Below are 11,912 nucleotides of genomic sequence, written 5' to 3' on the forward strand. Positions count from 1 at the left end.
CCCCTGTTATTAATAGATTACTACTTCTTAATCAACTTAAACCTTTATTAGCTCTCTGAGCTGTTATTACACCACAGCATCATGTAGATCAAACAAAATCTCTTAATTTGTGAAAATTTGATGTTTTGAAGTTTTCCGCTTGACAACAGTGTTATATATTTCTGGTCTGGTGAGACATATATTAACCCTGATTTTCATAAATATCAGAATTGAAATGGTTTCAATGATAGTTTTAGTTCCACTTCCAAAGAAGATCTTATCCTGACTTTTAGCAAACACAAAACCATATATTCTAATTTACTGACATTTTCAGTCTCTCAGCTTGATATTTCCTGAGTCAAGTTACTTACTTGGTTCAACAGTTAATCTGGTTCCACTTCCAAAGATAAGCTTGTATCCACTGCTAGATGTCACACAACATAACGACCCACAACACAAACTCACCACTGACTTTGACTCAGCTCAGGAAGATCATGAAAAATATCTCTTACAGAACTTATCGTCTTACGAGTTTACATAAATATTTTAGCTGGGTGCTGCTGATTTTTATCTTTTACAATTGTTGTTGCTGTTTTCATGTTACAAGCGTTGTGTGTAACAGAACAGTCGTTAGCCTTAAGAGTCCATTTCTAACACTGACACCAAATAACTGGAAATGTTTTGTTTTTTCAAAGAGCTCATTATATCTTATACGTTTGACTTGCTGACGTGAGTCCATAAAAGGAAACGTGTGATTTGCATTTTTGTGACATGAACTGTGTCAGATTATTCAATATTCAAATGCATTTGCAGATTTGTTGTTATAAAATCTCTCCATCAAATATATCACGTGTATATAGAATTTTAAAGTGAACTGAGCTTTTGTTTGTGTCCCAGTGATTACGTTGTTATTTTAATTATTTTATATTTACAGTTGTCATTTTAACACTGATTATAATCAATAACAGTACTCACTGGGTTCAATCAATAATCTGCTTCCTCGTCCAAATGTCATCTTAGTTCCACCAACATTCACACAGCATGAAGCTCAGTAACACAAACAGCTAAACCAAACAGGATTTTCATGTTTCGCAAACACGTTGATGTTTTCATTAAAATAACTGCAGTAAAAATCTGCAAGCTTAGATTTATGATGTACAGCTGATACTAAAATTAGTTATTTTTATATCACTAAATTCTTTTTTCAGGTCAAAGATAAGAGTCAAACAAACTGTATTTATTGTACTTTTGATGAAACTCAGATGAGACGTTAAAACTTTAACATGAACACTATGTTCAGTCAGAATAAGGTGTGATATAGTTTATGATTTATATGAAATGTTTCTTTTACTCACTGGATTCAACAGTCAGTGTGATTCCTCTCCCAAAGAAGATCTTATTCTGATTTGCACCAGTCACACAACAAGAAGCTCCATAACACAAACTGAGCAGAGCTAAAGATCCGAACTGAGACGTGAACTCTAAACATTCATATTCAGACGTGATTAAATCATCGAGATCCTCTCACATGTTTTTACATGTTGCTCTGTTCTTTGACCCCACATGGTTGCACTGGTGATGCTGGTCATGATTCACGTATAATTAGGTTTTAATCAATCAGTCCATCAGCATGCACTGTGTTTAAATATGATTCGATTTAAATATAAATACATAAATAAAATCATGTTCCACTACATGTAATTACTTACTGGTTTCAATGATTAATCTGGTCCCACTCCCAAACAAGATCCTATAAGCATTGCCAGTATTCACACAGCATGAAGCTTCATAACATAAACTCTGTGATCCGTATTTGCAGAATATAGAAATTTTAATTTTTCATATTAAGATGTGAGCTTTTTTAGATTTTGTATCATGGAGTGTGTGATTCACACTCCAAAATAATTGTATTTATAGTAGTAACCCAACATGAACTCCATCAAATAAATTAGCTGTGGATCTATTTTAGTGTCATTTAAAAAATAATAATTTCATATATTTATTTAGTTTTTTAATCCAAAGATTAATGCAAATTCATTGAGTAAAAGCTTTATAATATATATATGAGTGACTGTACTTTATCCTGCAAATATGATGACATTGTGTTTTCCACAACAGTGTTATGTTACTGGTTATATGGTTTTACTATTATTATTATTAATATGAAAACTTACTGGCTTCAGCGTTTAGCCGGGTTCCACTGCCAAAGAATATCTTATACTGATTTGCACCAGATGTCACACAGCATGAACCCTCATTACACAAAGTCCCAGTAAGGAACTGAACCAAACACATAGAAACCAGTAACATTTTACAGTTTCATGAAAGCAATTGTACTAAAGTGTTTCTACAGTAAAGCTAAATGTACTTAACTGATGTTAACAGTGGTTTGAATTTATTACAGATAAACTGCACTCAGTGCTGCTGTCAGAGGCATCTCTATAATAATATAAATAATAATTATAATCGATGTCAAAGCACTTACTGGGCTCAGCTGTTAATCTGATCCCTCTTCCAAAGATCAGCTTATTCTGGTTTGAATTAGTCACACAACATGACACACCAGCACACAAACCAGTAACTGACATGAGCCAACAACAGTTAAAACAATTTGAATGAAAAGACTCAACTAACTTTACTTGTTTGTCTTCTAACTCATCCTTCTTTAAACACACGGCTGACTTGTTTACTCAATTATTTCTAAAATGATTTTCAAACATTATATTTTTTTTAATCAATTCCACTCAAGTTACTTCAAATTGTAACTTTTAAAAGTGATTATTATAATACCGCAACTACACACAAACTTGGCTACTGTTTGTTTGTTTGTTTGTTTGTTTGTTTGTTTGTTTGTTTGTTTGTTTGTTTGTTTGTTTGTTTGTTTGTTTAAAGGTAAAAACAATTTCTAAGCATATTTCATGCTAAACCATTAAAACATATATCAGCACTTACTGGGTTCAGTGGTTAATCTGGTTCCACTTCCAAAAATGATCTTATAACCACCTCCAGTTTTCACACAACATGACGCTCCAGCACATAAACTGTGCTGTAACATCAGACGCCTTTAGAAATGCTTTTTCTCCTCTCAGAGTGAGGATATGTCAAAACTGTATTTATATTATATTATATTATGCATCTATATTTAGTAGAAATACTGTGTAAAGTCATAACATCCACTTTCATTTTGTATCTTATTTTTGTATTTCAAAGTAAATGTGCTTTGGGTAAGATTTCTTTTTAAATTGACAAATGTTCAAATTTCAGCACGTCAGCCACTGACACTGACATATCTGCTTCATCTTTAGGGAATTTCCTGCGTAACCTGCTTTTGTATTAAAAATATGATTCTAAATGTTTACTTTTTACTTACTTTGTTCAATATTTAGTCTGGTTCCTCTTCCAAAGGTAAGTTTCTGTAAGCCAGCATTCACACAGCATGACGCTCCCTCACACAAACTGAATCAAACTCCGTTCAGAGAATAAATTCGACTCTGATGAGCTTTTTGTACGAGTGTTTGGTTTTTCTGTCAAATTGGTGTAAAATTGTTCAGTTTAGTGCAAATTTAAACTTAAACATTAGTTTTACATTTTAATCACTTTTCAGTTTCTACGAAACAATTGGAGGTCAGAGAGTTAGCAGCTATCCTTTTGTTGCTTATTAGATTATTATTGGTTTACTTGCACTCATATACATGAACAATAAACTTACAGGTTTGGATGGTTAATCTGGTTCCACGTCCAAAGATGAGCTTGTTTGTATTTTGAGTCACACACAGTGAAACTCTGTTACACAAACTCAAAGCCGTTCACATGTGAGACTGGTGAAGAATATTCAGCTAATATAAGTTTGAAATAAGGTTTTATTTGTTTGTATTTTTATAGCAACCTTTCCTTAACAAACTGTATTTGCTTATTATTATTTATCAATAGCGGTACTTACTGGGTTCAATCAGTAATCTGGTTCCAGTTCCAAAAAGGAGTTTAAACTGATTCCCAGTAGACACACAATGTGATGCTACACAACAAAAACCCAGCAGTGGCCCTTCACTACTCAGAACAACTTTGTAACACAACAGTTAGCTCTCATTGTGTAATTGTCATTGTTCAAGATCTGCATCTTATTTACAATATGAAGGAAAACAACTTTGGTTTCATAAACTTCTTTAACTCACAAACAAAAGGTAAAATATTATTCTGCTGTCTGATGTTCTACTGAAGGGAACCGGATTTAAGTTTCAATCAAAGTAATCTTACATATTTTATGTGTCCATAGAAAAACCTGCAGTCAGTTTTTCCTACTATTGCTTGTATATTATAAATATAAACTTTACATTACTTACAAGATGTATTTGCATTGAGCTTTAACACTTTGAACATATTTATTATGCAGAAACACAAACTGACTTACTGTCATTAACATATAGTTTGGTGCCGCGTCCAAAGATAACCTTGTTTGCACTCCCGCTGTATGTCCCACAGTCTGCAGCCTCAGCACATTAACCTGACTGACTGCAGCAAACTGACAGTGTTTATGAAAAGCATTAATACTGTTTCATTTTATATTAAATCTTTTTGTTTAAATAATTACATTTATTTATACTAACAAGCAAATTCTTGGTGAAATATAGAGGGGTTCAAAAATAACCGAAAACATCAACTTTAAAGTTGCCCAAACAAAGTGGAAACATCAGTGTCATCATCACCTTTTTAAAGCTAAATCTTCAACAAGATCGAGTCAGGTTAAGCCGATAAAATCTGTCTCTTCTTTGCTCTCAAAGATTTCCAAAATAACAAACTTCTGGAGGGCAGTGCTGCTGTTTATATTATCTATCAATAAAAAGCATTAACGTTAATCAAAGTGTTTGCAGTAATAACAATGTTTCTGGGTGATCCTTTCATACACTTACTGGGTTCAATCATCAGGCTGGTGCCGCTTCCAAAGGTGATCTTATTTGTACCAGTGTTCACACAGCACGAAGCACTGAGACCAAAACTAAACCATTCACACAACCATGTTTTTACATTTGATACTTTACAGGAAAGTCCTGTCTGTAAATTGTAACTTTAAATTTCATTTAAGATGTTGATTTGACTTTTTTTTTTGCACTTTGAATGATTTTTATACTTTGATTGGATAATAAAATTTGTCTTTTTTCTTTTCATGCACTCAGTGTTTCACCACTAAACCAAAGAGTTGAACTTACTGTCATTAATGAATAATTGAGTGCCACTGCCAAAGATCACCCTGTAGTTCCCACCAGTGTTTGTCCCACAGTCTGCAGCCTCAGCACATTAACCTGACTGACTGCAGCACAGTGTTTATTCATTAATACTGATTTAGTTTTATATTGAATCCTTTTGTCTAAATAATTACATTTAATGAAACTAATAAACACATTCTTTGCTGAAATATGCAGTAGATGTAAGTTAGACGTGTTTGTACTGCACTGATGTGTCTTTGTTTAATGCACATTCAACATGCACAGATTCAGCTTATTTTAATGTTTTCAAATAAACTGGTTTCTCGTTTGGTTTAGTGGATGTCTTTAAAAGTTTCACTACATTTAAAGTGAGTTTGCACAGACATATGTATGTATGCAAGTATTGATATATTAAATGATGAATGTTAGATTTACTTACTGGGCTCAACATTTAATCTGGTTCCCTTTGCAAAGATGAACCTGCTTCCAGTATTCACACAGCATGAAGCAGCAGAGCCAAAACACAGTGATAAACTCATCCAAACTGCATTATGTGACCTTTGACCTGCTGTTTAGTTATTATACACCATTAAAATATTGATTTTAAAAACTTTTGAACATTTGTTTTATGATCCACATGTGAGTAATCATCAGTCAAGGTGCATTGATGATGTATATCACTTCATACTTCATGTACTTGGGTTTCCATCACTAAAAGAACTGAACTGAACTTACTGTCAGTAACGTAGAGTTTAGTCCCACGTCCAAAGATAATCTTGTTGCTACCACTGCTGTATGTCACACAGTATGAAGCTGCAGCGCATAAACCTGACGCACTCAGTGTTTCCAAAATAACCAAAAAATAACCAAAAACATCAACTTCAAAGTTGAAGTGGAAACATCAATGTCATCATGACCTTTTTAAAGCTACATTTTAACAAGTTTCACTTTCAGTTAATCAATAAAGCCGATAAAATCTGTCTCTACTTTGCTCTCAAAGATTTCCAAATGAACAAACTTCTGGAGGGCAGTGCTGCTGTTTACATTACAGTGACGTTATAAATGTGTATCTTTCAATAACAATGCATTAGTCCAAAGATTTGCAGTAATAACAATGTTTCTGTGTGATCCTTTCATGCACTTACTGGGTTCAATCATCAGGCTGGTGCCGCTTCCAAAGGTGATCTTATTTGTACCAGTGTTCACACAGCACGAAGCACTGGGACCAAAACCAGTGACAAACTGAACCAGGCTCCATTCACACAACCATGTTTTTACATTTGATACTTTAGATGAAAACGCTGCATTTAAGATGCTGATGTTAACTTGTTTTTGCACTTTGTAGGATTTTTAATGAATAATTAAAGTTGTTTTTTCACACACTCAGTGTTTCACCACTAAACCAAAGAATTGAACTTACTGTCATTAATGAATAATTGAGCGCCACTGCCAAAGATCACCTTGTAGTTCCCACTGCCGTATGTCCCACAGTCTGCAGCCTCAGCACATTAACCTGACTTACTTACAAATACAGCCTAAAATACCGTTAATCCCATTCAAATGGATACAGAGAGTCTGAATATAATGTGACTACAATGTTACTCTAATAGTTACTATATCACTCTGTTACTTTGGTTCTGCATCACTGAGGTGATTTACATTCTTTTTGTTTGTATTCCTCACTGAGATAATAAGTCTGGATATAAAACAAGGAGCAGCTGTGCGTGCACATCAAATATACAAGACAACCCAAGCATCATGTCTGCTTGTACATGTGTAAGTAAGATAAACTCGTTTCTGCACTGAACTTACTGTCGTTAATGAAAAGCTTAGTCCCACGTCCAAAGATGATCTTGGTTAAACCAGAGCCAGATGTCACACAGTGTCAAGCCTCAGTGCAAAAATCTACAACTACACAGACCGACTCAAACCTGCACCGTAACTCAAAAAAATAATAAAAGTTTCGAGATAAGTCTATTATTATCTACTTTATTGAGCTATCTCATAAAAAGCCAAAGTATGCACTAAGATTTTGTTTAAATGCAGTGAAAGGAACAGCATCTTAAAAATGTTTGAAGGTCATCTGTCTAATCACTAAAATCATACTGAAAAACTGCTGTGTGTCATTTTCTAAATATTTCACCTAAAGTTCCTTTAAAAAAAACTTCCATATAAATAATATTGTAAGTTGTATCAGAACTTACCAGGTTCAACGGTTAACCTGGTTCCTGCTGCAAACAACAGCTTTTGCCCAGAATTCACACATCATGAAACTCCAGAACACAAACCCAGCATCAACTGAGCCAAGCATTTAGGAAATATATAGATGTATGTATAAATATATTTAACATTAAAACACTGCAAATATGTTTCAACAGCTGTTTATTTTAATGTTATTGAGTGTGGCATAAGCTCCTTTTGTGTTTTCCTTTTTTTATTGCTGGTGTTTGTATTATTGGAAGATTAGATGTTTTGTTTCTTGTTTTCATTTATAAACTCCATAAATGGCTGTAAATGTTGTTTTTAACCTGAACTAACTTCACTTCAAATGACCGTTTACAATAATACATGTAACTACATTTTTCACTTACTGGGTTCAATGAGTAAACTGGTTCCTCTGCCAAAGATGATCTTAGCTGCACCTCCAGTATTCACACAGCATGAAGCACTGGGACCAAAACCAGTGACAAACTGAACCAGGCTCCATTCACACAGCCATGTTTTTCACCACTAAAACCAAAGAATTGAACTTACTGTCATTAATGAATAATTGAGTGCCACTGCCAAAGATGATCTTGGTTAAACCAGAGCCAGATGTCACACAGTGTCAAGCCTCAGTGCAAAAATCTACAACTACACAGACCGACTCAAACCTGCACTGTAACCCAATAACAACAACAATAACAACAACAATAACAACAATAATAATAATAATTTGGGAGATGAGCCATTCTCATCTGTTATTATCTACAATCCTTCTGTGCAGTGCTGCTTTTTAAATTACAGTGAAGTTGAAAGTTTGTATATTTTAATACAAAGCATCAAAGTTACATTTAAATATTAGCAGTAATCATAATATTTCTTTGGTGTTTTGCATTTTGTAGAATTCGTAATACTCTGAATGAATAAACAAAGTAGTTGTTTTTTCATGTACTGAGTTTTTCACCACTGAAAGAACAGAATTAAACTTACTGTCATTAATGAATAATTTAGTGCCGCTGCCAAAGATGATCTTGTTAAAATTAGCGCCAGATGTCACACAGTGTCGACCCTCACTGCAAAAATATAGAACTATCAACGTATTCAAACCTGCACCATAACTCCAGAAATAATATTATTTTGGAGATAAGTCTGTTATTTTCCACTTTATTGAGTATGTTGTTGCACATTAAGTTCATTTTGCACATTAAGCTCCTTTGTACATCCATCTACATCGACATCTGCATACCTCGCTTGTCTTACTTATTTTTGCACTCATTTATTTATCTTTAATTATTTTTATCCTTATTTATCTTGTTCCTTCAACCTAACTTGGCATTTATGTTTGGACAGCAAAGGGAGAATTTCATTGCACAGAGAAATACTATTTCCTCTGTACACATGACAATAAACACTTTGAATCTTTAATCTATTGTATAAACTCATTTTTATTTTTTATGTTTTCCTTTTTATTGCTATTATTATTAGAAGAAGATTAGATATTTTTTTTATTCATAAGCTTCACAAATGGCTGTAAATATATATATTTTTTTAACTGGAACTAACTTCACTTGAAGTGGTCCGGTGGAAGACCAGTTTAGCTGACCGTTTACAATAATACATGTAACTACATTTTTCACTTACTGGGTTCAATGAGTAAACTGGTTCCTCTGCCAAAGATGATCTTAGCTACACCTCCAGAATTCACACAGCATGAAGCACTGGGACCAAAACCAGTGACAAACTGAACAGACTCCACACAACCATGTTTTTACATTTGATACTTTACATGAAAATGCTGCATTTAAGATGCTGATGTTAAAATATTTTTGCACTTTGTAGGATTTTTAATGCTCTGAATAATTAATTAAAGTATTTTGTTCCATGTACGGAGTTTCTCACCACTGAAAGAACAGAATTAAACTTACTGTCATTAATGAATAATTTAGTGCCGCTGCCAAAGACGATCTTGTTAACAGCAGAGCCAGATGTCACACAGTGTCCAGCCTCAGTGCAAAAATATAGAACTATAGACGTACTCAAACCTGCAGCTTGACTCCAAATAACAATAATAATTTTGGAGATAAGCCATTCTCTGCAATTATTAACTACTTTATAAAAGTACTTTATTGTACTTTTATATCACAAAAAGGTTTGCAGTAAAATCTTTGCCTAAATGCACTGAAAGGAACAGCAACAACAGTTTAATCCGATCTGTCTTTAGTAATAAACGTCATACTGAAAAATCACTGTGTTGAAAACATTACATTTGTTTTGTTACAAGTTCCTTTAAAAACCTTGCATATAAATAATATTTTAAGTTGTATCAGAACTTACCAGGTTCAACGGTTAACCTGGTTCCTGCTGCAAACAACAGCTTTTGCCCAGAATACACACAACATGAAACTCCATAACACAAACTCAGAGACAGCAACTGGACCACGCTTGTGTGTTTACACTGGAGACTGTTGCAGAACATTAAGGTCAAATAAGCTTAATATTAATCATATTATTAATAAACAAAGACCAGCTGCTTTCTTTCATTTAACATTAACGACTGCCATAAATGTTTTATAATGACAAATCCTGAAAAACAATATTTTATCTTTATTATTTCATTATTGTTATTTTGTATGGAAAAATGTACTCAAAAACTAATTTACTTATTTATGTTTAAATTGGCGGCTGCACTTACTGGGTTCAATCAGTAATCTGGTTCCACTTCCAAAAATGAGCTTACGCTGGTTTCCAGTAGACACACAATGTGATGCTACACAACAAAAACCCAGCAGTGCCCGTCTGAACCCAGCCATTTAAGAAAACATCATTTTAACAACTGAGTCCGTCCACTTTAAAGTTCAGATGGTTCTATTCAATCAGCTATGTGGTAAAAATTAACTCCAGAATAACCAGTTACCTCCCAGTATATGACTGCCATGTTTTCAGATCTGCATCTTATTTTTATATCTGAAGATAAAACAATATTTACTTTGTTTTATAAACTTCTTTTGTCAGACAAACAAAAGAAAACACATTATTCATCTGACGTGACACTGAAGGCCAGCACTGACACTATGTCACAGTGATCTTAGATATTTTATGTATCCATAGAAACCTGTGTTTGGTCTTCACAGTATGATCAGTAATAACATTATTTCATGTGGACCAGTAAAACTTACTGGGTGCAACTGTTAATGTGGTTCCCTTTCCAAAGACGACCCTGTTTCCACCAGCATCCTCACAGCCTGAAGCACGTTAACAAACACTGAGTAATAAGCTACACCAAAGCCTTCTGGGAAAACCAAAAGGCTGCTGTTTATACATTAAAACTTTATACTTTCAATAACTACTTTGATTTGTTTGTATTGAGTTTTATTGATTGAATTTTAAAGCTTTTTTTATGAGGTCAGGATTTTACTTACTGTCACTGACATACAGTTTGGTGCCGCGTCCAAAGATGAGCTTATCTGTGTTGTAAGTCACACAGCATAAAGCTGCAGCACACAAACCCGACTGACTGCAGCAAACTGCAAACTCTCTGTTTTAAAAATGTTCACAGTAACATCAACAACAATGATCATCAATCTAAACAAAAATGGTTTCCACCACTGAAACAGCAGGATTTTACTTACTGTCACTGACATACAGTTTGGTGCCGCGTCCAAAGATGAGCTTGTTAGTGCTGCTGTATGTCACACAGCCTAAAGCTGCAGCACACAAACCGGACTGACTGCAGCAAACTGGAAGTGTCATTGTGACCTTTTAAGCGCTAAATCTTTTGTTTTAACAAAAACATTTCAGTTAATCAATAAAGCCGATAAAATCTGTCTCTACTTTGCTCTCAAAGATTTCCAAATGAACAAACTTCTGGAGGGCAGTGCTGCTGTTTACATTACAGTGACGTTATAAATGTGTATCTTTCAATAACAATGCATTAGTCCAAAGATTTGCAGTAATAACAATGTTTCTGCGTGATCCTTTCATGCACTTACTGGGTTCAATCATCAGGCTGGTGCCGCTTCCAAAGGTGATCTTATTTGTACCAGTGTTCACACAGCACGAAGCACTGAGACCAAAACCAGTGACAAACTGAACCAGGCTCCATTCACACAACCATGAAAATGCTGCATTTAAGATGCTGATGTTAACTTGTTTTTGCACTTTGTAGGATTTTTAATGAATAATTAAAGTATTTTGTTCCATTTACTGAATTATTCACGACTAAAACGAAATAACTGAACTTACTGTCATTAATGAAAAGCTTAGTGCCGCTGCCAAAGACGATCTTGTTAGCACCATATCCAGATGTCACACAGTGTCCAGCCTCAGTGCAAAAATCAGCAGCTATATAGACGTATTCAGACGTGCATCATAACTCCAAAAATAATACAAAGTTTGGAGATCGAACGCTAAGATTTGCACTATGATTTTGTTCAAATACATTGAAAGGAACAGCATGTTAAAAATGTTTGAAAGTCTTCTGTCTAATCACTAAAATCATACTGAAACACTAATATGTGTCAGAACTTATCA

At 34.1% G+C, this 11,912-nt stretch overlaps 1 long non-coding RNA gene across 1 annotated transcript; it reads right to left on the reverse strand.

Moving 5' to 3' along the window:
• Positions 1 to 169: 169 nt before the first annotated feature.
• Positions 170 to 8,843, reverse strand: LOC121813012. The gene is made up of 2 exons (XR_006053462.1): positions 8,054 to 8,843; positions 170 to 7,111 (listed from the first exon to the last, which is right to left on the reverse strand). It is a non-coding gene; the product is annotated as an uncharacterized LOC121813012 (long non-coding RNA).
• Between the last annotated feature and the right edge of the window lie 3,069 nt (positions 8,844 to 11,912).

This window comes from Haplochromis burtoni, unplaced genomic scaffold (assembly GCF_018398535.1).
Source record: "Haplochromis burtoni strain Fernald_Lab_line unplaced genomic scaffold, NCSU_Asbu1 Contig_1042, whole genome shotgun sequence".
Lineage (NCBI taxonomy): Eukaryota > Metazoa > Chordata > Actinopteri > Cichliformes > Cichlidae > Haplochromis > Haplochromis burtoni.